The sequence below is a fragment of the Lathamus discolor genome, chromosome Z (assembly GCF_037157495.1).
Source record: "Lathamus discolor isolate bLatDis1 chromosome Z, bLatDis1.hap1, whole genome shotgun sequence".
Lineage (NCBI taxonomy): Eukaryota > Metazoa > Chordata > Aves > Psittaciformes > Psittacidae > Lathamus > Lathamus discolor.
In genome coordinates this window covers 16,048,061-16,062,992 of record NC_088909.1, presented here as the reverse complement: position 1 = coordinate 16,062,992, position 14,932 = coordinate 16,048,061, and the positions used below count along the sequence as shown (strand labels likewise).

General features: G+C 39.9%; 1 protein-coding gene across 1 annotated transcript in view; it reads right to left on the bottom strand.

Annotated features, from left to right (window-relative positions):
* Positions 1 to 14,932, bottom strand: part of NKD1 (NKD inhibitor of WNT signaling pathway 1) — a 137,285-nt gene that overhangs the window by 109,737 nt on the left and 12,616 nt on the right. The gene's annotated exons all lie outside the window — the stretch shown is intronic.

Below are 14,932 nucleotides of genomic sequence, written 5' to 3'. Positions count from 1 at the left end.
ATCAATCATCATCAATGATAATGATAATAATGATGATGATAATAATAATATCTTAAAATAACCTCACTTTCTCCTCCAGTCTATGGATGATATCTTTTTTACGTGTAGAATAAACTAAATGGCAACTTGCTGTTTCATAAAAACAATTCTCACAATCATTAAACATTTTCATTCTTCCTCTGGCTGGTCATTATGTTTCTGTTTATGAAAATCATATCTCCCTGGAGATCCTTGTAGTTCAACTAGGAGAGATAAAAGGCAGTGAGTAGCAGAGTCAGAACAAGAAAAAACGAAGGCTTCTGAGAATTTTCCTCAAGAAACTACTAGTCAAACTATACAGGGATTGACCCAGATGGGCCTGGTCCAAAAACTTCAAGGCCACATCTGTGCTTTCAAATCCATATGTTTCAAGAGCGTGGAGGAAGGAGGTAGACTTGGGAGCGCATCTGAAAGAAAGATTCAAAGCATATGTAGTAACACTTCTGCAGGGAATTGGGACAGGGAGAGGAGGGTGAGTCTTGGAGCTCAGTTTTAGAAGGAATTCCAAAGCACATGGCTGTGGTGAAGGGTGGGTATGGAGCGGCTGGGCAGCACAGTCAGTCGAAAGCCATTAAATGAACCATTTAAAGCCAAATTGGTCTTTGGATGACTGCAAAGTCATTTCTCACATTTTTTCAACTATTTGTCTAGCAAAGAAAACACTTGCGTTGTGAAATGCAGCCATTGCAACAGCATCGATTGCTTGTCAAAGAGCTAATCACATGAGTCTTTTGTGAATCTCCTTTAAAATGTATTTTAATAATTTATTTGGCCCATTTTTTGTTGTGTATTTAAAGTGGCATATTTGTTTCTTTGAAGGTTGCCTCTTTTTTTGGGGAGAAAGAAGGGAAGAAAGAGACTTAGACGAAGCCGACTCCTTGGGGCATGAGCCTCACCTAGGCTGTAAAAACTTGTAAAAACTCTCTTATGCATATGAAGAAATTTGAAATTGTAATACCTATTTGATTTTCTCCTCAGCTTACCCTTTTTAAACTTCTTTGGCGAATGTTTTAGTTGGGATATCACTTATCTTCACTGTTTATGAGAGAGAACACCATAGAGGAAGTGCCCCCCAATGGTATGGATTTATTAACTGATTTTGTGAAGTGATGCCCCCATCGTTCAGCTCTTGGGATCAGAATGAGGTCTTAGGAATGTCATGAGTTCAGCAGCTCCGAACCAGTGGCTGGGAGAAGAAGCCCTCGCTTTCACAACAGATTACAGAGGTCTACTTGTGTCCCCATTACAGAGATGAAGGGACTTGCATTTGTAACACAGTCCCTGTTGTGCAGCTCTGCTTGCCCATATGCAACATTTGTTAGAGTTTAAAGCAAGCCCTTTTTAATTACAGCCAGTGACATATCCTGCAAACCAAGATTTGCACAGGAGAGGCAAAATGACTAAAGAAGCCCGAATGTCAGTGACTGACTCTGCATACAAAGGGATTCAGGGTTGCAATGCTTGGGCTTAGGAGTTACACAAATACAGGCTGGCTACATTATAGTGAGTAGGAATCACAACAGCAGCTATTTCTTTCTCTGGGAGAGAGTTTTAGCTACTAATAAAGGGCCAAATCTTGAGATTCTTAGCATGGTTTTCAGTTGATTTCAGATGGATTTAGCATGGTATGGCAACTGAACAGGGACCTCAGGATGTGACTTAGTAGAATTATAATGATCCCCAAAACTACAGGGACCTCGGGGGACACAAAGCCTTTCTTTTTCCCTTCCATGGAGGCAGAAGTGTGTTAAGTAGTGACGTCTAGTAAAATATCAGGGTAAAGTACACCATTCATAAAACTGTACTAGTGGTTAAAGGGTCTCTAATTCAACCCAGTGACCCCAGTGAAAGCCATGTACAGTATTATTCATTTCCCTTTCATTAGTGCTGACTACACTCTACATTTTCAGGGGATGAAAAAGCCTTTTGAATCATGATATACTATAAACTAGTTGATGATAGAAAATAAATGTATCCTAGCCAAGGGGCAAGTGAAGAAGACCACTCTGGGAATTAATTTTCAATATTCAATAGCATAGTAAAATTAATTACAATACCTGGCAATAGCAAGAGTTATATCATTAGATTATCAATTAGATTGAGAAGAACCCTGTGTGTACTGAAGGTTGTTCTGATGTCCGGACAGAGTCGAGTACTCCTATGCGGTCATATAAGCCAAAGCAACCCATGTTTGTTTCTGTGTTTACATATTAGCTGTAGAACAGCAGGCAAAAATAAGTACTAGCCTAGTGTAGGACGAAGTAAGAGAGCATTGAAAAGGTGCAATTCAACATCTACCTAAAGACAACAAAACACAGTAAAAAGATTTGTGAAAGCACGGGTGCTAAAACCAGTTGTTTAGATGCGAGTGTAGAAACACCACACTACACTACACACTAATGGTGGACCTGCCTTTAGACTGGTAGATGTAGTCAGAGATCACATAAGACACAGACCTACAAATGTAGCCTGTTATGGCAGGCACATAAATAGCTGATGGGGTTCACCTCCTCATTATGCACACTCAAAAGTCTGTACAGATGGAGAAAACCCAGCCCTGCACAGCACAACAGCCATGTGGCAGAACCACTAGTGCCCAAGGCAGAGAGGGGCTATGCTTGGTACCTAGGACAAGGCATCAGTGGTACACCCCTTCTACCAGGCTGCTGTGTCCTGTGTGTAGGAGTAAATGGAGGAGAGCAAATAGGCATGATGGACGAAAGAATCACACGGATTTCCCTGTGTGGGTAACAGGTAAGTGGCAGGAAACTGCTTTCTCATTTTTCAGCTTTCTCTCCTTTCTTTTCTTCCCCTCTCTTGACGTGTTCCCATCCAGCTGAAGATTAGAAAAGTCTGGGATTGGCCTCCCAGGGTCTCATATGGATGTTGCTCTTATCCACCTGGAAGTGGCATACAGGTCATGCTAGACCACCACCAGAAGAAGTGAGGGTTGAACTGTGCTTTTTGAAGTGCAAAAAAACCCCATGTAATTCTCAAAAAACAGTGCACACAGGGCAGTGAAATGCAAACTGTGCTGCTCCTCCTCTGCAGCAAACAATCCATGTCTACATTTTACGAAAGTGTTTTAAGAAAAGGCTGCTCAGTTGTGAAAGGAAACACATATAATTGAATGTTTTCAAAGATGCTCTGGTGCTCTCAGCACCATTGTCAGAGACAACCTGAAATATATCTAAGCTCTCAAGATTTCCAGGATCCAGCTGATAGAGGATGTTGCAAAACATTCCTCTCAAAATCTCAGAGGGTCACAAACCACATTCAGCCTCCATTTCAGCTGCTTTCTAATCAATCCCCTTCAATAAGGAATTGCCCACAGCAATGATACCTCTTTAACAATTGCTTCAATTGCTACCCTGCACTTGGGGTCACAATCCTGCTCTTACAGGTATAACCGATCCTTTTAATAACATTTAAATTTTGGTTTGGTGACCATATGAGTGCTTTGATCTTTTACTCCCAACACACACAAATGGGATGCCTGTCATGAGACACTGTTTCAGCTCTTGGGTTTTTGTCTTGGGTACCTATGGTCTTGGCAGTTTTTTCAGCACTTGTGCCTCAAGCATAATTGCAGTCTGGCATGTCAGCACCCACTAGCTTTAGCAACTTTGCAATCTTGGCTTATTGCCTCAAAGCTTTGGCATGAGTCTGCACTGTGGCATCCTTTCAACTCCAAACCTACTTGCTTTGCAGGTTTTCTTTGTTGTTTTTATTGTTAGTTTTTTTTTGGGGGGGTTGGGATGTCAGCAACTGTCCCGACCCTAGAGGGGAAGAGAGACTGATTAGCAAGTTCAAACAGTGCCTGTGCAGCAGAAAGATGTCTATCACAAATGGGCACATTCACTACAGCACTTGCCCTGCTGTATAAGCATGCCAGATATTGCACATGCTCAGGTACTATGAGAATGTTTTTCCAGGCCTTCTTCAAGGTTACCCCTATGCTTCTTAAAGCCTGTGATGGTCTGCTGGAGAAAACCTTGGCAAACTTCATAGTCCTGGACTGTTAAAAATCTATATTTCCATACTCTAGTGGACATAGTTTCCATCATTAAAGTATTTTCTCTTCCACCTCTCTTCAGAACCAAGAAATCTCACCACAAAGAGATAGATGTCGGGTTTAAGAGTTGGTAGTTTAGGGTGACAAGTGCTGATTCAGCAGATTCCCTTCTTCCCACCAAGACCACCAGGAGACAGCTAGATGTCCTCCATGCTGCCTCCATCAAAATACTCCTGTTTAGGTTGTATCACATTTCACAGGGAAATGAATCTAATAAGGCTTATAATGGAAGAATTCACAATGATGTGGATGTAGGCTCAGGACAGGTTAATCTTTGTTCTCACCATCTGTTACTCTGAAAGTCCACATTAGCAACTGCCTTCAGTGAAGGCCTGAGTTTTGTTGCAGCTGCAAGACTTCTCTGCTAGAAAAGCTTTGTGGTTGTGAACTGCCAGTTGTCACCTGTTGTGTCTGGCAGCCCCTATCCCAAAGGACTTCCCCTAGCCAACACAATAATCCAGGCTTCAGCTCATCAGCAAAGTGGAAAGGTGAAAAAAACAACAGATGGTGCCTAAACCCAAGAAAGACACTCTGTCTAAAATGTATTTCTATAGCCAAGGAAGCCAGGCCAGAGTTTTTCCAACAACTTATAAGCAATTGCCTTTTTCAATAAATTTGAATAGATGCTGTATCTACAATTTATCTTCTTGGAATCTGACTACAGATCCACATGAAAGAATTAAAAGATCAGACAGAACTACCAGGACCTCATAGCAGCCTTCGAGTATCTGAAGGGGGGCTGTAGGGATGCTGGGGATGGACTATTCATTAGGAACTGTAGTGATAGGACAAGGGGTAATGGATTAAAACTTAAACGGGGGAAGTTTAGATTAGATATAAGGAAGAAGTTCTTTACTGTGAGGATGGTGAAGCACTGGAATGGGTTGCCCAGGGAAGCTGTGAATGCTCCATCCCTGGTGGTGTTCAAGGCCAGGTTGGACAGAGCCTTGGGTGACATGGTTTAGTGTCCATGGCAGGGGGTTTGGAACTTGATGATCTTAAGGTCCTTTCCACCCCTAACTATTCTATGATTCTATGATTTCTTCTGTCAAAGTTTCCCCAAGGAAAACACAGTTCCTATCCAAATAAAATGATCTTGCAGTTTATTTACAAATCTGAAACACTGGGGATGTCCATCATAAAAAAAGGCATGCAATCTTTGAGATATTTTAAAGTGGGATTTTTCTGAGGGTTTTTTCCAGTGAATATTTTGCTGAGAAGAAATTTGGTAACAACTAGAATAATATGCAGAGAAAGAGGAAAAATAACTTTTGCCAATATGATGTACAGTGTGCTAGACATAAAAAGGAAAGAAGCAAAGTAAAAAGTAGTGCCATTACTTCAATAATCAGAGCCTTTCCTTTACCATCTAAGAAATGACAAGTGAGAAAGTTTTAATATAGGAGAGGATTTTTATTTGCATTTCTTAACAATAAGGGTGGTTTATTCTCCACCTGGTGTCTTTTTTCACATCATCTTTTATAGGCTTCTCCCAGTGACAAGTACCTTTGTACAAAGGTTTCCTCCCCCCTTCCCCCCCTTCTCTGGTTCTAAGTCTCTAGCAGGCTTCAGCATACAAACACAATGGGAGCATTGAAAGGAAGACAGTGGGACACCTCCTTTGATCTTGTGTTCTAATAACTAGTGTATGTTTGTGTCCAAAAACAATGTTCCAAGCCTGTGAGGACTGCTGCTGCCGAAAAGAATACTCGTCGCAGGGGTGGTAGAATAGTAAACTCTATTCAGGAGAGTAAAGTACTGGCCAGTAATGTAAACAGCCGACTGTAAACTCAGCTAAATGCTTTGATGACTGAAGAGAGTCCCACTCCTGACAGCTGACAGCATGGGCAACATAGGTCTGCTCAAAGCATGGCACTGAGGGTCACCATTCAATCACACAATTCCTTATTACTTTTCATATCCGTTCTAGAGGCTACTTATTGCACGTGGACAAGAGAAATGTGTCTTGCGTTAAAGCAAATGGCTGCTGCCAGGTAAAGCAGCTGAGCTCCTCCACTCTACTGCTGCTTGCTCAGTGTTGTGGAGGGTTTTTAAGCTACAAGAAGCTGGATTTTTGTTTTCATTTTTCATTTTGTAACTTGCTTTTATTTCTAAGAAAAGGGTCTGGAAAAAATAATTGGCATGCGAAAAGAGTATGACCAGCCAGTCCTTGCACTTGGAGCAAGCTGCTGGTGTAAAGTCACTTTTGACGAAGTGGCAAACCACAGTGAAGAGTGGCGGAAGGACAGAGGAAGACAGCTTGAAATAGCTGTCCTGTTTTTTACAGCTATGGCCTGGTGAAGTCTTATACACTTAGTTATATTGTCACACGCTGACAAAGCTTGGAAAAACAACGTAATAATCAGGATCTGCACCTATGTTTTGTACTTAGTTTCCATCTCTGGAACCAGCAGATTTGAAACTAGAGTATGATGGACATCCAGGCCTGATGTTCGCTATAATAGCCTTTGCAAAACTCTCATGAAGTGTGAAAGGCTTGAATTCAATGTGCGTTGGTTCAGCACAGCATTTGTATGTTAGTTTTGTATGTTTTTTTAAAATAAGCATAAAGTTTGTTGAAGCTCTGTTGCTCTAGTAATCAGGGTTGGTGCTATGCTTACAAGTAAACAAGTGTAAGAAGTGTTTAACTTAAGAGATATACAAAAAGGGTGAAAAATTTTAGTAAAGCTATCTCGTAAGCTCTATGTGAATTATAACAATTCCAATATATTTTAGAAAACTTGCTTGTACCCATATCATACTGCGAAAGAAAACTTCACTCTAAAAAAATACATCTGGTCCACCATGTTGCTGTACAAGTCTGGCACCAGTAACTTGCCACAAGTATTTGTCATTCTAAAATAAACTTGGCTGTAAAAAAATGCTGCCTTCTGAGCATTAAGATACAGCAAAATAAACCTTTAGGTCTTTTAAGTTGCTTTCACATGGAATCCTTTATTTCTACTGATTTTCCCTGCAGATAGTCTGTGCACACTAAGGAATGGAGTTGATGCAAAGCTTGTGATGCAGCAACTGATAGAGGTGAGGAGCCATTCTCCATTTTAGGCTGTGTGTTTCTGCCCCAGTGGACACACAGCAGACCCTGGCTGCCCATAGACAAGAGACAGTCTTGGTGATGAATAACACAAAACTTAACTAACAGAAAAGAGCCAAAACATTAACTATAGGTTCTCTGTAACTTCATCCAAGGGCACACAAAACATGGGCCTGGCACAGTGCTCTGTGCAGCTTACCAAAGTTGAATTAGCAATAGACTTGTTTCAGGCATGGACCTAAGGAGGTGGAGGCATGCAGCAGAAGGAGATAAATCCTTAGCATTGCCTAGCACCACAGACACCCACCCCATGTGATGGACACAGACTGAGCCCTGTCTGCCACAAATTCCTTGCAAGAACAGAAATCATTAGGGCAATTCAACTACATTGGTGCAACCCGCACAGCACGAACAGCTTGATTTAAATGGCCTTTGTTCTTTACCTGTATTCTCTAAACATTGCTGTGAAAAGCAGTTTTATTTTCAAAACTCACTTAGGTTTTTCTTACAAGATGCATCCAATGAAACTAGAAGACTGACTCACAGTGAAGCACTATCTTGAATGATCTTTAAATCAAAGTCGTCTTTGCTCTTACAAGGAAACTTCTGGAGTCCTGGCAGATGTACAGATAAGAGATGACCAAATAAACTGTTTGAACACTTAATTTATACTTCTCTGTTTTGTTGGGGTTTTTTTACCATTAACTGTCAGTGTTACAAGAGTTTGCATCTACCCAGCACATTGCACACTGATCTTGTGTGCTCTATATGTGGCCTTTTCACCATACCTCTGCAACATTTTTTTAATGGCATTAATGACATAATTATCGTATTCAGATAGGCACACTAGTTTGAATGAAGTGAAGATAACCCCTGGAGATCCACTTTGCTGTTCTGTTCCACATTCTGTGTCATTTTGCGTTGTGTATTTTCAAATACATGACAGAAGCTACAGGAATTCTGGGATTTGCATAAACCTAAAGACCCCCCAGTTCTTCTCCTGGCATTCACTAATTTTGCTGTGGTGGTTTTGAACAAGTGCCAAACCATGTCTAAGCAAGACAGCACTTCAGCCAGCATCCTGCAAAGACAGGGTACATCATAGCAGGGTTTTCCTTTTGCCTCTGTTCTGTCAGCAGAAGGTCAGACAAGCAAAACACTTCTGGCACATTAATCACACACCCTGTGCTTCCTCCCAGCATTACTTGCTGCCCTCATTGGTGGGACTTCCTTGCCATGTCTTAAGGGTCTCTTTCACTATAGGACTCCTTCAGTATTTTGAGGCAGTTATAGGACTGTGGGCTAAATCACTGAATCTAATACTGACTTCATGCAATAATAACCCAGTCTCTTATGTATCCAACCACATTTAGAGTTTTAAAAATACAAATCCCTGAAAACATACAAGGTAGAATTCATCTCTCTCTGCAGTCAATGGAGCAAAACAGGAGGCCTTTACAACCTGTTTTATATATCTATATAAAGTTGAGATGAAACGTTTTCTAAAAGTACCTATTAGGACATGATTTGTTTCATCTTAATATAGTAGGTCAGCTGAAATGGCTATTCCCCTCCTTTGGCTACAAGGGGAAACTGGGTAACTAAATCAAGTGAAATCCTGTAGGCAGTTAAAGCTGGGTGAGATGCATTCCACTCCATGTACATAGTGTAAGACTTAAGGGTTCGTTTTCTCTGGTCTTCAAGAAAGAGGTGGTTGGGTTTTTTTAACACACACACAAAAAATATCCTGCATGCTGCACACTGCAAAACCTCTAGGAGATCAGAGGGAATAAACTGCTACTAAGCTGAACAAGGCTCAAGTGAGCGTAGGTAAAAGTCTAAGAGATCACACCTTTGCCGTAACACAAAAGACAGACAATGTGTAAGTTATATGTGTTAAGCCAATTCGTGTACATGTACTTGTGGCTCTTGTGGAATGTTTTAGGTGGTTTTTGTGTTTCTGCAAGGTTTAAGAATGCCACCGTAGAAAGTCTCAGTAGCATAAAAACTACGGCATCAACAAAACCCTTTCTAATTGCTCTGATCTTAGCATCTTCTCTAAACAGCCCTCTTGTGCAGACAGGAACAGCACTGTCCAGCAACCTGACTAACCATTCTTATCAACCTCCAGCAGACAAAATACATGAAAGAACAGCTATATCATCTCTAGTCCTCTGATATTCCCACCCAAATGAACAGTAAGAGTACCCTAGCTTACACAGATAGGCTCAAGGAAAGATTGGGCAACGCAACATAAGGGAGATCAACTGAGTTTCTAAATACATAGAAGCCATCTAAAATTCAAGAATCCCCTGAATTACAACTTGCTAGAAACTGAGATATGACTGAGTGGAAGTATCATGATATGTTAACTCTACTATTATATTCTTCCTCAGCCATCTGCTTTTGGTCATTTTCAGAGAGGAGCGTCCTGCAGAGAGATTCTTAAACTATCTACCATAACATGAACGTTTGAGACTAACTGAAGAAGTTCAATTAGTATTGCCCCCATTCCTGCACCAAGTTCAACTAAGCCATTGAGCTGGGCTGGAGACTCCTTACTGATTTTAAGACATCCATGAGGCACAATTCATCCTCTTTATGTCTGAGTAGCTGTACAATAATATCCACATTATTAAAATAAAATCTTGTTCCATAAGACAGTTTCCTTATATGTTCTGAGTATTTCCTACTGAGAGTGGGAAGGCATTAATAAAACTGGATTTAAAATTCCAAAAATCAGCATAAATCTCTATGGAAAAAGAATATGTTTCAGCTCTACCCTGCTGATTATTCTTGAATACCCTATGGTTTTCCACAAATTCTTTTCTGTAGCACAAGCCAATGAGATGGATAATGTAACTTTTGTTTATAATTCCATATTCTCTTTAATATAAAGACTTATATTTTAATAGCTAATCTTTCACACAATTAAAGTGTATACTCAGAATTATGGCACCTGTGCAAATAGTTAAGAAGTTTAAATATATCAGTCTTAAATCATATCAAACAGGATTAACAACCTACAAGATAACATAGCCTCATCCTGGTCATTAATGGAGATGATAAACAGTATTTGGCTTCTGTATATGTTCCTTGCATACCCCAATGATGACCGGCCTCCAGCTGGACTTTGTACTGCTGATCACAGGACTGTGAGCAGTTCAATCAGTTTTCAGTCCACATCCCTGTCTACCCATCTAGACTGTTCTTCATCAGTTTGTCAGTAAGGATGTTATATTAGCGTCAAAAGTTTTACTGAAGTCAACATAAACAATACCTGCTGCAACATGCACCTTTCATTATAGAAGGCTACCAGGTTTGTCAGGGATTATTTCCTCTTTCATAAACCAGTGCTGACCACTCCTGGTCACCTTTTGTCTGTAGCATGGCTGGAGATGGTTTCCAGGATTATTTGTTCCATTATCTTCTTTGGGATCAAGGTGAAGCTGACTGGCCTGTAATTTCTCAGATCCTGCTTTTTGCTCTCCTTGCAGATGAGAGTGACATTTGCTCTATTTTAGTCCTCAGGAACTTTCCCCGGTAGCCATGACCATTCAAAGATAAATGTGGCTCAATATTCAGTGGCCTTACAGTGATATCAGCCAGCTTCTTTGTGAGTGCATCCCATCAGTTCCCATGGACTTGTGTATATCCACTTTATTTAAATGTTGCTTAACCCTGGCATTCTTCCACTGAGGGTGTCATCATTACTTCAGACTTTCCCACTGGACTCAGGAACCAGGAATTGCTGAAGATTTGTCTTACCAGTAGAGACCAAGCCAAAGAGGACACTGAATACCTTAGCCTTCTGTGTGTCCTCTGTCACCAGGTCTACCTCCTCATTCAGCAGACCCCCCCCCTTTTCCTTGCTGATGCAGAAGCCCTTCCTGTTGCCCTTCACATCCCCTGCCAGATTCAGCTCCTGGTTGGCTTTGGCTTTCCCAGCATCATCCTGATGTTGATGTGGGTTGCTAGACGCTACACTGTGGAACACACCTGGAATTTGTGCTTAGAGGCAGGCATAACTTTAAGGTACCGATCTTAGAAGTAAACATGGAATGGTCTTTTGTGCACAAACTGTCAGGAGACTGATTTTGCAAGGACCACAAAATATCCCAGCCATCCTAATTTTCACAGTAGCAATTCAAAGAATTCAGATGTGATTCCCTGCATTTATTTTAAGCAAATATTACCAAAAAATGTAAAAGTTTAAAAACTGCTACAGTGGTCCAAGCCTTTATCAAGCTTATACAGCTGGGATCAGAGCTGTGCAGCAGAAAGTAGATTTTCTGCTTTGTAGAAAATTCCACAAATATTTATATGACTCTGAAAGAGGAAAAAAACTCTTGAAATTTTCATAAATTTTGTTCTTTTGGTGCTCAAACTGATCATTGTGATTTTTAGGCTTTTACTATTACAAAGCAGTTTGTCTTCCTAATTTTAAACAATGAGCTAAAAAACTAGGTCAAAATGTTTTATTCCAAAAATATAAAGAACTTCTGTAGTCTATTCAAATAGCCTGCTCTAATATTTTTAATACACACAAAATGTTCAAAAGTGAAATATTTCTATGGATTGCCATTTTGCAATGAAAAGTTGTTCCACAATAAATTTTCTGACCAGCTCCAATTTGAAACATGAGAGAATACAGGGATTATATTTACAAGTGGTTTTGTATCTTCAATGGTATTACTCATCCCTTTCATCTCCTAAAGGGCAAAGATGACTCAGAAAATCACGACTGAGTCCAGGCCAGAGATACAACAAATATAATAATTATATTTATCATATTTCGAAGATTTAAGATATAATCTGAAGAAAAAAAAAAATCTAATTCTGTTTCATCTGCCTCTTCGTTTACCTAAGTTAATCTTCCCAGTGATTCTTTGACAGTGTTCAAGGCCAGGTTGGACAGAGCCTTGGGTGGCATGATTTAGCGGGAGGTGTCCCTACCCATGGCAGGGGGGTTGGAACTGGATGATCTTAAGGTCCTTTCCAACCCTAACTATTCTATGATTCTATGATTCCGTGATTCTAGTGATGGTACATTTTCATTTCAGAAGCATTTCAGTCTCTCTATTCCAGTTTTACTAGAAAGGAAGAACATCTTGGTTTTGCCAGCTTCCTTTCCACACAGGCTGCAGGGTGCCTCCAATTGTGCTAAACATTTTGGCTAGCTAAAGCCAGTTTGCCTTTATTTTATGGAAATGTTTACAGTTGCTTTGTTAGAATGCCAGGAATTTTTCCTCACGAGGTGGAAAAGTTAATAATACTTTGTTTGCTAATACTGAGTTATCAGTCACAACATACAGCATCCAGACTAACTCTGAACAAGAACTCTGTCCCCATAAAATACTACAAATAATACAGACATAACCGTATTAAAAAGATAAAATAATGAAAGAGGAAACAAACCAAAAAGAGTCTCAAATACATGTATTCCTCTTTTGGCTTTATAACTGTACTGTCCCTTTGAAGGCATCACATTTCTTTACAGTGGAGCTTTCTAGTCCGACCTCACTTACAGAAAAAGCATATCCATGAGTTCTTTCCTGTCTGTATTAGGCATAGATTTTAGAGTATAGGATGAGCATCTGACCTTCAAAAAAATCTTAAATTCAGAATATATAAAACAGGCTGCTTAGCCATTCTTCTTATTTCTAAAGGAGATTAAATGCAGTTGAAGAAACTACACTGCATTCAGAAACTGGACCCTTTGGAAGAAAGGGTGACATTTTCTCAAAAAGAAAAAGTCCACAGACTAGGACTTTTCAACTGTTTCAGTATAAAAGAGCCAAATATAAAGAGCAGGAAACCATTCTGTACTTTCAGAATAATGTGAAAAAGACAACCCAAGAGAGCTTTAATACCTGAAATGCTCTTAAATCCTAAAGAAAGACTTTTTGTAATACTATATCAAAAGGGGAAAGGGAAATAGCCCAACACAGTACTTTCCTTTTTTTCAGAATGATATGGATGTGGAAAGTATGTTAATTCCTGTATTCTCAAAGGAAAACAAATTGCATAAACAGACAGACAGGAGAGGAAGAGAGCAGTATGTTTAAAATAATAGAAACCCACCACTCCTTTAAGCTGTTAGCTCTGGGAAGGCTCAGGCTGTGTGTCCAATCACAGGACCTACAGTTTATGCCAAGACTTGTTTCAGATGTATTCTGCACCAACTCTACCGAACGCAAACACAATTAGAGCATTCAGCATCAGACAGTAGGAGATCCCCTTTGATGTTGGGATAAAATGAGGATATGCATGGTTTTGTCCAAAATGACAACCATCCCAGGTTTACTAATGGGTATCTAATAGAAAAAGAGAACTTTATGATGCTCATTAATTACCAAACTGTCATGTGCTTCTGGCAGAAAGAAAGTAATCCTCTTCTCCAGATTAGACAGCCACCACAAAGGACTTCAAAGAACTTTCAGTCCCCTCCCCTGAGAGCTGCCTTGCATAAACCTCACAGCACTAACCGTGCAAATTAAAAGAAGGGAGCAGTTGACAAACCCTTCCTGATACATGCGCAGTCTATTGCTGTTGGCAGTTCAGACACGAGCCCTTATTCTGCTGGCAGATGTGCACATATTCTATACATAAAATGTGCTCTAAAATTCACACAAAACTTTACAAATTATCAGTAAACAATACTTCCCATTCTTGCTTTCAAGCCTGGAGATATTTGTGCTGAAGATCCTTTGGTGGCAATAGACATTCTTTTTTAAGAACATGAAAATGTGGAAGAAATACAGTTGAAAGTCTAGTTCTCAGAAATTTTCCTCAGATGCTTTTCTTAGTAAGGAGTAGCTAAAGTATTCCTGTTTCTGGCAATTTGCCACAATGAGCACAAAGGGCTACAGAGATCATCTAATATGAGAATGGATATGTTGGGAAGTATGAAACACTTACAGCGATTCCCCTAGTTTTAAATTGTCAGGCATTTATGGAGTTGGGGATTTCACTTTCAGAACAAATTCCTTCCCTTGCTCTTACACTTCGGTAAACTCTTTATCTGTTATTTTTCTTTCCCCGGGACTGAACTCTACAGACTTCAAAGTATGCAATGCATTTCATATATTTATGGTTGTCACCCAAATGCATGGATTTATGGCTGTTTTCACAAAGGTCTGAAATAGTGATAAAGTCTGAATTGTCTCTCAAGGAGTAGAGAGACAGGTACTTCTGATGTTTGGATGTCATGTGAATGCTAGATGACAGGATTGTGTTCTTGAACATATTTGCCTTGTGGTTTTTTTATTGACCCACGTAGACTTCAATCACTTTACTGACAAGGTAAAGACAATGAAATCCATTACGATTTGGAATTTGAACACTCTCATTCAAAGGCCTTCCAAAGCATCACTGGGTTAAAGTTGTGTGCCTTGGTGTTACTGGGCAGACCGAGGTTTTAATGGTGCCTCACAAAATTTAAATTTAAATAAGGGCTTTCTCTAACCAGTTTGACAGATTTTTTTAGTACACAGTGATTGCCAGAGGCATATTGCTATTCAAACTATGTTTACCAAGAACATAAGAGTCTAGGGGAAGTAGTGTTGAGTGACAAATTGCACTAAGAGTTGAGGGAGAAAATAAATAATCATAAGGACAATCAAAACCTGTTCCTTTGCTCATAGCACATTTCAGATAGCAACTCTTTGGTACATCATGATGAACCTTCAAAACCTTAAACTGTTTGAAAGATTCTCTCTTTCCCAAGTCATGTGTTTGTTGTTTCCCAGATTGACTTTCCA